This window comes from Amblyomma maculatum, chromosome 3 (genome assembly GCF_055883805.1).
Source record: "Amblyomma maculatum isolate TAMU_Amacu chromosome 3, ASM5588380v1, whole genome shotgun sequence".
Taxonomy (NCBI): domain Eukaryota; kingdom Metazoa; phylum Arthropoda; class Arachnida; order Ixodida; family Ixodidae; genus Amblyomma; species Amblyomma maculatum.
The window spans coordinates 76419775-76431662 of NC_139346.1; the positions used below are offsets into that span (position 1 = coordinate 76419775).

Sequence of the window (11888 nt, forward strand, 5' to 3'; positions counted from 1 at the left end):
AGCACATGGGCGTCTCTTGTTTCCCCTCCATCCAAACGTAGCCGGCGGCGGTCAATTTGAATCCGGGTACTACGGCAGAGTTGTCGTGCATCTATTTTTTTAGCTCCCGGAGAATTGATCAAATTACCTGGGAGTCCTACATCCGCAGCCCAAATGTGGATGAACAAAAGATCGTCCTACGCCTGGCGGAGGAGGCTTACTCCAAGACCTCTGCGGCCACGGCAGAGGAGAGCCGGCAAGGAGATCCCCCTGGCTGAACCCCTGCCCCGAGGTCCATGTCGGTGTAATTAGTCTTCTCACTCACTCACACTCGTAAGTCTTGAACATTGTACCGTCGGGCATCTTAATGTATTTATGACACCGCATCTTTTATAAATATCAAATAAGAGCAAAGTACGAAAAAAAAGATAACGTTTTTCCATTTTTATCATGAATAGAGCAGTTTTTACAAGCTTTTGGGCTTTCCTGTTGCGGATGAGAGCCCCACTGCACCACGGCAGCGGGGCTGTCATCGGCATCCAAAATGGGTATTTGAAACTGATTATTCTCTTGACTATTCACAGTGCAGGGCAAAGACCTCGCGACAATCTCTTTAATTATTCCACCACTTTCTACATGCCTTCTAACTGTCGTGGACTAAAACTGAATTAACCCTCGTCCAGTGGCAGCTCAGGAAAAGTAGCTAAGCAAATCGGTTCGTTTAAAATAACGTTCATTTGGGCTAAAAGGTGCTTATTATAATTAAGAAATAAATAGCGCCAAACTGAGACATAACACAAAACCAACGTTCGTTCAACCGCCTGCGTTACTTTCAGCCGCCTTTTCTAAGCTTGCGTTAGACTGATGGGCAGTCCATTGCTTTCTCTCTGCAGACAGTGCTTTCTCTTACCTACACTTTACAGCCTTGATATTCCCGTTTCTTCTTTTTTGCTAGGATGTAATTACCTTTCATTTGTTCCCTTACTTACTCTTCTCTTTTCTTGCCCCCTAACGTAACACAGTTCGCTCCCTCAACCACTATGCTCATTTGTTGCCTCCTCATGTAACACAAACTCCGTTGCCTCTGTTATTGTTCCTTATAAGTGCCCAAAGGTATCCGGGCGTAAATAATAGCTGGGTCCATTTCTATATGAGCGGACCATAATGGTTAAGCACCGGTGTTATGTTAAATGGTGGCTGCAGAAGGGTCAAACATGCGGACAAACGGGATGGTTGATCTGGGTGTGAGCTTGGGCCTTTTTTGTTTGGTATTAAAACCATGCCAGTTGTTGCCGAGAAGAGAAGAAATCGCGAAGTGACGCTCATACAGTATAAGACCCCACTGAGTGAAGAAACGGCTATGATCACATTAGTACCTGACAGCAACGCCAGGCCGATGAAGCACTGAAGTAGACATGTCATTCGGGCATACCAAAAACGAAAAATTCCCGGCGTCAAAACACCAGAATTAAGAAACGCTCACAAGAAAAAAATAAGCTGCAAGCAATATCGTGTTGGCGTGGCCGATTAACGTACTAATGCGTAAGCATTAAGTGCTGTATTGGAAGATTCGTGGTATCACGAGTTTGTCCGCTCGATTGCGTTCAAACGGAACGAGTTATAAAACGAATTGTTTCATAGATGCAGGGCGAATGATATCGCTGAGGAAACAAATATGGTGAATATGGGTCATTAGAGAATTAATTATAGCCAGCTAAATCAACCAGACGTCAAAATAGAAGGCAGGAGTAATGGCGACGTCTTAATGGGGTTGTATGGTACTCAACTTCCGGTGACGTAGGCCTAATTTTTGGCGGGAGGTCATTTGAAATGTTTGACCGTGAACGAGCGGGAAAGGGTGTAATTTGCCTATTGAAAAAAGTGCATATGATATTTTGTGTGATCCCACACAAATGAAGTTGTGCGAGGTTATTGCATCATACACACATTAGCCATATGTTCCTGAATGATCCATATGATCCCATATGATCTAAATGAGATCAGACAAAGTAGATCTATATGATCAGTATGATACTATACGATCCACAGGATCCCAAGATCTGTGTGAGAAATCAATCATATCGTATGCTCGTACAGGTCCCAACCGCATATTATAAATGCCAGTTACATTATTTCATATGATAAGTCATGCAGATATGTGACTGTCACGCACAGATGACCCAAGCAAAGCTTCATCACACCACTGCAAAAGATACCACGATACCACCGTCACTGCCTTGAGATTGTATGCAATGGGTGTAGGCAATATGTATGCTGATCTATGACTCTTGCATCCAGTAGAATTTGTCAAATTATTTATTCAGACTGAACATCTGGCGAAGAACACAAATAATATGCTTGCTGTAGCTCTTGAGGCAGTCGATTTTCATTAATTCTGGGTCTTAGTTGAGGCGTAATTACTGCTCCCTGAAAGTAGCAAATATTTGAATAATATAGGCCATATGACGCATATCAACACAGCTCTACAGTTTATGCATTTCCTGAATGAATGAAAAACTTTATTTAGCCAAAGGGAGTTCTTCCGGCGTGGGTGGGGCCCTCAGTCGAGGGCCCCAGTGACCTTTGCCGTCTTGCGCGCTCTGCCGATCAGTTTGAGCTGGTCATCAGGCGTCGAGCAGGACAGCACAGCCTTCTACTGCTCCAGTGTTGGTGTGGTGTTTATTTTCGCTACCTCTGGTTTTTGACACTCCCATGCAACATGGTAGAGTGTAGACGGTTCCAAGCATAGCGGCCATTTATTCTCATATGCGTAAGATAGATTTTACTGAGTAGATTCAGGTTGCGGTATGAATTAGTCTGTAGCTGTCTCCAGGCAACCGACTGCTCTCTATTGAGGTCTTCGTGGGGAGGGGGGTAGATCCTCCTTTTTGATGTTCAAGAATGGCTCCATAGCGTCTAGTGACTGCATCCAGTTCTCATTCGTTGTGCGCCTCCCGGTTGGCGAATGCTCGGGCCTTGGCGTCGGCCCGTTGGTTACCTTTGACAGTGCCATGGCTTGGTGTCCACGTTATGAAGCATCTCGAAAAGGTAATTTTTCTTGCCTTGAATATGCGGATGGCCACAGAGGATATGCGTCCGCTGCTATACGGTCTGCATGCTTCTTGTGAGCCCGTAATTATTTGTGTAGTTGTCTTCTCACCTTGGTGGGTGATAGCGAGAGCGATAGCTGCTTCCTGAGCCTCGAGAATGTTGTTGCTCTTTATCCAGGCACCGTTGATTTCCCTAAGTTGGTGATCATCAGTGCTGGCTACCGCTCTGTATTGTTCCTTGTTTGTGGTCGCGTCGACGTACATTGTTTTTCTTTTCTCTGCGAAGCTTCTTTCCTGTGCCTCCGATCTTGCCTCTCTTCTAGCGTTGTGTATTTTCGTTTGCAAGTTTTTGGAAATCGGGTTGACCCTAATCATCTTTTTTATCTCCTTCAGAATGCTCCCCGTGCTACTTATTTCTGTGCAAGCATCTCTCATGCCCAGTATATTCAGCGTGTTCCTTCCCGTTTACGTCTTCCTGAGTCTCATTTTCTGCGCGATAAGGTTGGCCTCGATGTGCTCTTGCACTGTATGGTTTACGCCCAGTTCAGAGAACGTTTCCGCGGATATGTTGACCGGTAGTCCAAGAACGCATTTGTACGCTTTCCTCAGAATTGCCTTCAGTTTTTCCTTTTCCTGTTCGAGGGCAATTTGTTAGAGTACACCATATACGATGCGACTTAAAACGAGGGCCTGTACCTGCCTACATGTGTCCTCGGACATTCTTCGTCTTCTGTTGGAGGTTCTTGCTGTAAAGAAGAACATCAGATTCGGTGGGCATATCGCCGAGAAAGAGGAAGAGGAAGTGATTTTGCGGACCAGCTGACTGCAAGCTAGGCCACCACCGCTCCGGTCCTGCTCGCTACCAGTGCCCGTTACCAGTGCCTGGATCCCCGCTTAACACTGCAATCATTCGCGTGATCTGCGCTGTGGTATTTTCTAGTTGCCTGATTGTTTAATCTATACGGCAGTTGCTCTGTATCCGCATGCCTAGGATTTTGATTTGCGATGCTTCCTGGATTTTCTTCGTCCCTATGTAGACGTCTATGGAGTTGTGCAGATCGTACCATATTCTGTGGACTCTGAGCACCTCCTATTTCTCCGTAGAACATTCAAGTCCGCAATGCATTTCCTGAGAACCGAGGAAAACTGGCTTTGGTGGTGCTTCCATGAACATAAGTAGCACGTGCATTACCAGGTCATGTCAAATTCTTGGTGAAAAGTAGTTTGGAGCAGCAATTCCTTTCAACTAATATTTTCTTTAAGAACTAAAAGCAGCAAGCATCATGTACACTTGAAGCAAATTGCTCCTCTGCTCATCAAATATGCCAATAGTATTTATTCTTTAATCCGAGGCGCGTACTGCTACAGCTGATAATAAGACCTAGTTGTGTACGGCATCATATGCAGGCTTGAATGTACTCAAGGCAACTCAGACTGACACTGCTCCCTACTTTGCAGATGGGCCCCTTCTTCGTTTTGCCTTCATTGAGTGCGGATGTTCCTTCACAGCAAATGAGTAGCTGAACGGAAACCTGAATTTAGATATGCGTTTCCTCAATAACAATGCATTGAAATTCATGCACATGAAATTCACCACTGTCCACTACTGACTTTGCAGGAGATATTCTCCTCACCTACTTTTTCTGTTCCAATAAGTGAAAAATGGCTTTGAAGGTCAAGCTAGGCACTAAGAAATTCAAACCGCTCAAATTAATGGGTGTGCTCCGATAAGATGGCAATCGAGGTCCGATGACCATTCTTGTCTTTTCAATAAAATTTTTATATGTGCTGAGCAAATCTCTCAAGACGAAGAATGATCCTTAGTTATACAAGATCTGGTGTAGGTTTCTCGGAAAAAATAAAATTCTATGTCACTATAGGCGGAAAACGTCATTTTTGCCATTTCAAAATATTGCACGTTTGGAGACCTGCTGCTATCGGGAGAGCCTTTTCTCATCCATTATTTTTGCTAATTCTACGCAACTTGTACTTTTACAAGAAATATAAAAAACATTTGTTTGTTGCAGCTAATGTAGTAAAAATAGCGAAATTTGTTTCCGGAGCAGCGTGTTGCAAAAATATCAATTTTTAACCTTACATACATGCATGAGGCGTTTACATTGTTTGCACTAAAAAAAATTTTCTTTCTTACCCGTCTTATCTTCCTAATTTCTGGCAACGTTTGCAGCTCTAGACAACTAGGTGCGTTCTCCACAACGCATCAATATTGGCCAAAATTCGAAAACAAATAAAATAGGGGCAAATTAAATTCGAATTAAAGAAATAATCTTCGATTTTTCAAATCTCTCAGGAATCCTCAGTACCTATAAATATCACGGACGTTTTACGCATTATAACGTTAAAAATATAACAATAAATATAAAAGTGAGTGCTTCTTCTGAAAATTGCTGAATTCAGCCTTGCATTTAGGCACGATTCAATAAATTGTAGCAACTGAAACTATTTCTTTATATTATCCAGGTTATTTTTTTTGCGAAGTTTATTGCCTCAGGGCATAAAAGAAATGTTATGATGGATGAAGGGTGTGGTCAAATAAATGAAAAAAGGTTGGCTGATGCAATGAAATCGAGGAGTCAACGATGATGCGGTCCCGGTGTCCAAACAGCATATGACTGCGGATTATGGGGGGAGAGGCCTGCTGCCACCAGGTGCCGGATTCGCTTTGGCTTCAACGCTGGACAATCCCACAGTAAGTGATGGATATCAGCTTCTATATTTCTAGACTTGCAGATGGGGCACCCAGGGTGTGGATATAAATACCGAAATTGTGGCCACTTTCGGATCACTGCTGGTGTTAGGGCCACCCCAACTCTAATCCTCCGAAGCACCACCTCCTCTACACGGGTTAGACCGCGGGGGAGGCTTACCGTACACGGAGGTATAAGAGCACGTGTACGGCGCCGGAGGTGCTCCTTTCTTGTTAAAAGCAGGGTGGCATTGGCCAATTTTTTGAGGTTTGGCGATGTCGAGGTTGAGTTTGAAAGGCGGGTCGCAGAATCCACTTGGCTTTGAGCACTTAAAAGGTCACGCGGGGTCCATTGAATGTGAATTGGATTTGGTATGCGAGCCGCTAGACTGTGTATGTTCTGGCAGATTTCCGGGCTGCTACTAACGCGTCGAAGTAGCTTTGTCACCTGGAGGGCATCTGTACGTACCATAATACGGGCCGTGGGAAGCATGGGAATGGCGGTCACACTCTTGCACTGCAAGCAGTTCCGCACAAAAAGATGGAGGTTCCGGTAATTGAAATGTTGACGTCTTGTTCAATGAAGATTTGTTAGGACAGTAAACTGCTGTTATCACTTCACAGGCTTTGATGCTTATACGTCGACGTAAATTATAATGGAACCATGTGGCAAGCGGCCGTCTTGTTCCATAATTCGGTCGCGAAGTGACGACGCCGTTTCCTGTGTTCTTGGTCGGCGTAAATCAGTTGGCTTGTTATCGCTCAGCTGTACAAAACACCAAAGAGGAAGAATTGGCAGTGGCGGTGGCAGTAGTGAATGTGTCGAAGCATAAGCCTTCAGAGCGCACGTTGCGTGAGAGAGTGTGGCCTTAAGCTTGCGTGCATCACGTCGTTGCTGCACCAGTTCATCTATTGTGTTTAGTTGTGCGTTTTCTTGGAGCGCCACGATTGGTTTAATGCGAGGGAGGCAGGTGATGACCCTCATTGCCTCTCGATTTATAGCCTCAAGTCGATCCCATCGCGCCTTTGTCAAATGCTGAAATTGGGCTTGATAAACAAGGCGCGGTTGCACAACTGCCCGCACCAACTGTCTCGCAACATCTGAGCGAGCGCCGCCCATTTTTGGAGCAATGCGTCTAATCAGACTCAGTGTCTGTAAAGCCTTTTTTTTGCGCCAGACAGCCATGTAGTTCCAGTTCCTGACTCATGAATTGTTAAGCCCAATATTTTTACTGTTGAACTTTCCTGAAGTAGGGTTCCGGATAGATGTAGACGAATGGGTGTTGCCGATAGTTTACGGCGGCCCCAGCGGTTGGCGACTGATATGAACGTAGTTTTACTGGCGGAAAGTTCAAGGCCAATGGAAGATGCATATATGCACGTAATATCTAAAGCTGATTGCAGGGCCGATGATTGAGTCAGTAGGTCGTTGTGTGTGCTCCACACCGTGATGTCATCAGCGTATATTAAGAATTTAACATCAGAAATTTCATGTAACCGGCATGCAAGTGAGATAAACGCAATATTAAATAATGTTGGTGACAACACAGATCCCTGGGGTACGCCGCGAACAGGGACAAATGATCCTATGGCCTCGCTACTGAGGCGTATTGCAAATTGTCTACTTTCAAGGAAAGATTTTACAAAATTGCGTACTCTAAGTGGTAAATGGAGCATGTCAATTGAATCCAGAATTGTAGCTTGACTGATATTATCGTAAGCCCTTTATACATCCATGGCGAGGACGGTGCGTACATTGTGGCTGCGTGTTGATGATAATACTGAGGACGCCAAGACAGCCAATCCGTCTTCTGTGCCTATAGATGGTCGAAAGCCAATCTGGGCCGGGTGGTAGAAACAGTGATGTTCAAGCCACCACGAGATTCGTGTGGCGAGCATTTTCTCAGCAAGCTTGCAAATTGTTGCCGTTAAGGAAATAGGTCGAAAGTTGCTTAGGTCTGTTGGTGCTCTCCCCGGCTTTGGAATAGGGATCACATTGGCCGATTTCCAGCTGTCTGGTACATCGCCGTCTAGCCATACCTTGTTAATGGTGTGAAGGAGTTGAGGAAGTGCATCACCACTGAGGTTCTTGTAAACCTCGTACGTAATGTAGTCCGGACCGGGCGCTGTCTTTCAGTTGGCTTCATCTATAGCTGCAAGCAGTTCGGGCATGGAGAATTGCTCGCGATTCCCTTGTTGTCGGCAGCAGATGGCAGCTTATCGGCATGGGCTGGCATGCCCCACAAGTAAGTTCTTGTAACTGGTGCAGGCAACACGTCGTTCAGTTCAGTTCAGGCGTTCAGTCGTGTCCGACACAACCGACTGCCCAACAGAAGCCTGCCTGTAGGACGAGCGGTGAAGTATTTGAAAGAACATTCGCTTTCATTGCTTACTTCGGACAAGGAGGGGGGCTTTGCTGTGTTACCTATTGACTTGTGCAAAGCCAAGGCGCTAGATGCCATTAGTTCTGTTTTTAATAGACACGAAATGTCGGTGCTAAGAAAAGCGAAGTCAAATGCTAAGAAGCTATGCAAAAACCTTAAACTTGACCACCTAGTGCGCAGCATTGAGACCAGTAAAAAATATTCTCTTGACATGTTTTTCACTGTGAAAACGCATAAACCTGACTGGCCCCTAAGGGTTATAGTTTCTGAGAATGGGACCTGGCAAAAAATGATCGCCAAGTTCTTACAGGAAAAACTAAAATTACTAGACTGTGACGACCCTTTCCAGGTGAAATCATCAGACGATTTAATAATGTTTTTAAATGACAATTGTAGTACTGACTTTGCAGCTTGTTCGGTAGATGTAAAAGATCTGTACTATTCGATTCCCCAAGATGATCTCCTAGAATGTGTAGAAACTTGCATAGATACGTACGGTGCAATCACTTTCCAAAATGCCTGTGGTGTGTCGACAGGTGGGTTCTTGGAGCTGCTTGCTGTCTATTTGAAGTCTACCCATGTCCTCTGGGAGGGTAACATGTATCTCCAAAAAAGCGGCGTGTGCATAAGTTCTTGTATTGCACCAATCCTCAGTGACTTGTACCTCGCCCAGAAAGACAGAATCCTTCTGAACGCCCTCCCCGGCACAAGCGCCCGCAAAGTGTTTAGGTACGTCGATGACTACCTTGTGCTCTGTGATGGCCGCGGCACGAACGCCCAATACGTAGCTCAGGAAATAGTGGCGTGATTTAACCACGTTCTTCAGCCGCTCACGATTACCTACGAAGTCCCGGTACAGGGGTCTATGAGATTTCTAGATCTCAGACTTGATTTCGGGCAAGGGAAGGTCTGCTGGGCTTATGAACCCAGAGGTGACAAGGCGCCACTCCCTTTCTACTCGGCTCATTCCAAACTTGTGAAAAGAGCAGTTGCAAACATTTGTTTGTCAAATGCTCTCAAGAAGTCATGCACTCACACCATGGAGGCCAGTTTTCATCGCCAGGTTGACCGCCTTACAGGAGCTGGGTACCCATCACATTTGCTTGTTTCTGTTGCGGAACGTTTGAACAAGAAGTTGAGACTCGAGCGTGTCGGTGCTCAACAAGGTGACGAGAACAGGGAGACAACAAACAAGCGCAGGATTGTGGCCATACCGTATGTGCACCTTTCCCATCGCTTAAAAAAGATCGGTCGTAGAGCAGGCGTTAATGTTGTGCTTACTGCTCCTGAAAAATTGAAAAGCCTCTGCCGACGTGTAAACGCTGATGGATCGCAAAGGCAGAAGGGGTGCGTAACAAACCACCAGAGTCGATTTGTGGAGTGCGCGGAAGGCGTTGTTTATTCCATACCCTTGAAGTGTGGGAAGGAATACGTAGGACAGACTGGAAGGTGCAGAAATGACAGGCTGAAAGTACGCAAAAACAACGTCGAACAAAAAAGCAGGCATTTGGGGATCCATGTAAGAGACTGCGCGTCAAAAACTTGCTGCGCGCAATTCACACAATGTAAAGTTCTAGCAAAACATAATGAGGCGCTGGTTCGGGAGATAATTGAAGCCGCTGAGATAACTAGACTGCAGGAACGATGTGTAAGCAAACCGTCCCTGCTGTTAACACAAAAAGAAATCGAACTGCTGAATGTGCAATCGTCTCCATGAGTGTTCAGAGAGTGCACCACGCTGTGTGCAAGAAAAGGTTATGTGGAACGTGTATTTATTTATCTAATATTATGTTTTTGTTTTTTTTTTTTTAACTTTGCTAATATGTGCAAGTCATCTGTACGCGTCTGTGGCGTTAGGGTATAAGAAGCTGAGGGTGTTCCAAAATAAACGTTGTTGAAAGTCAGCGCTCGTTGTGTCGTCCTCTAATCTTGTGCTCCCGTCCTGTGTTCCGCGCTGTTATCCTCCAGATGGTAGCGCTGAAGACACGTCCATTGGCGTGCTCGGCTGCTCACTCACATTGGTGGAAACTCCATCACCAAGTGGAAGCTGATCAGCCATTCCCGACCTCCGCCCTGGGGACAGATCACTCACGGGCTGATGTGCATTTTGAGACGGCAGGATATGTGCTGCAGCCGATGGACCAGGAGCAGGAACCAGAAGTTGGGACCCAGACTCGGATGTCAATTGTGCGGTCGGTAATGCCGTCGAGACAGGCGGCGCCGACGAAGGTACCTCCGCCAGCGTGCCACGGAAGGCACTAGGCCTAGTCCCAGAGCGCAGTTCAGCTGCATGAATTATGTGATGAATGCCACACCACCAGAGGATACATGAGCGGTCGGAACTTCCTCGGACTCTGAGAAGTCGATTCTCTTGATGTAAGGATCGTATTTACGCGAAAGGTAAGGTTTTCACTCAAGCGATGGGCAGCCACATTAGCAGGGACACTTCTTCTTCTCATCTTATCCAGGTTATGTTCTCTATTCCTTAAAAAGTTTGAAACTCAAGATTTCTTTGTTCTTTCTGCAGATTCTTTTAAAATCAGCACAAATTCCAAAAAAGGAAAATATAGAAAGCTGATTCAAATTTAACAAACTACAACTTCGACCTTTATCGAAATTTCTGGAAACAATGCTGAGTACATTAGTAATATCAGTCACTAAAAGCATTGGATTATCCAAATTATCAATATCATTAAATAAGGCATGTTTTTATTCTATAAATGTGTGGCTACGCCTAATCCGCTTTTGGACAGATGGATGGATGGAATATAGGAGCGTCCCCTTTGAAACGGGGTGGTAGCAGTAGCTATCATGCCCATTTTAATCCCTATGGATCACTGCCTTGTCGTGGCGGAGGGGCTTGCGAAACTCGATGAAGTCGTGAGCTCTGCTGTGTAGGGCCACCCATGATAGACAGGTCACGGCAGAGAGTTCTGACAAAATGTGATTCACTGGAGAAGGTAATGGCAACCCACTCCAGTATTTCCTGCCAAGAAAACCCTATGGCCAGTAACAATACCATTAGTGATATGGCGCCGGAAGATGAGCCCCCCAGGTTGGAAGGCGTCCCACATGTTACTGGGGATGAACAAAGGGCGATTCCTAGTAGCTCCAGGACGAATGAAGCGGTTGGGCTAAAGCCAAAGGACGCTCAGTTATGGATGTGTCGGGAAGCGACCGGAAAGTCCGATGTTGCAAGGAGATATATCACATAGCAACATGGAATGTGAGATCTATGACGCAAGGTAAACTGGATGTCGTCAAGCGAGAAATGGACAGATTGAACATTGATATCTTGAGTATCAGCGAGCTCAAGTGGACCGGAATGGGAGAATTTACCTCCGGCGACCATTATGTCTTTTATTGTGGGCACGAATCCAAGTAAAGGAATGGGGTCGCTCTCATAGTAAACAGAAGAATGGGCAAAGCAGTGCTAGGGTACAACCCCAAAAACGACCGAATGATTTCACTTCGGATCCAAGGTCACCCTTTCAACATAACAGTTATCCAAGTCTATGCACCGACCACTAGTGCTGAAGAAGCTGACGTTGAGAGATTTTATGCAGACCTACAATGCCTTTTAGACCGCACACCATCATCAGACGTCGTTTTTCTCATAGGAGACTGGAATGCTACTGTCGGGAGCGAAGAAGTATGCGGAATTATAGGCAAGTTCGGTCTTGGTGAGCCAAATGAAGCTGGGCAGAGGCTAGTAGAGTTTTGTCAAGAAAACAACCTGACCATAGCGAATACGTATTTTCAACAGCA

The 11888-nt window shown here is 45.5% G+C and overlaps 1 pseudogene; it reads right to left on the reverse strand.

The window, feature by feature from the left end:
* Positions 1 to 2539: 2539 nt before the first annotated feature.
* Positions 2540 to 3464, reverse strand: LOC146195015 (uncharacterized; annotated as a pseudogene).
* Positions 3465 to 11888: the final 8424 nt, after the last annotated feature.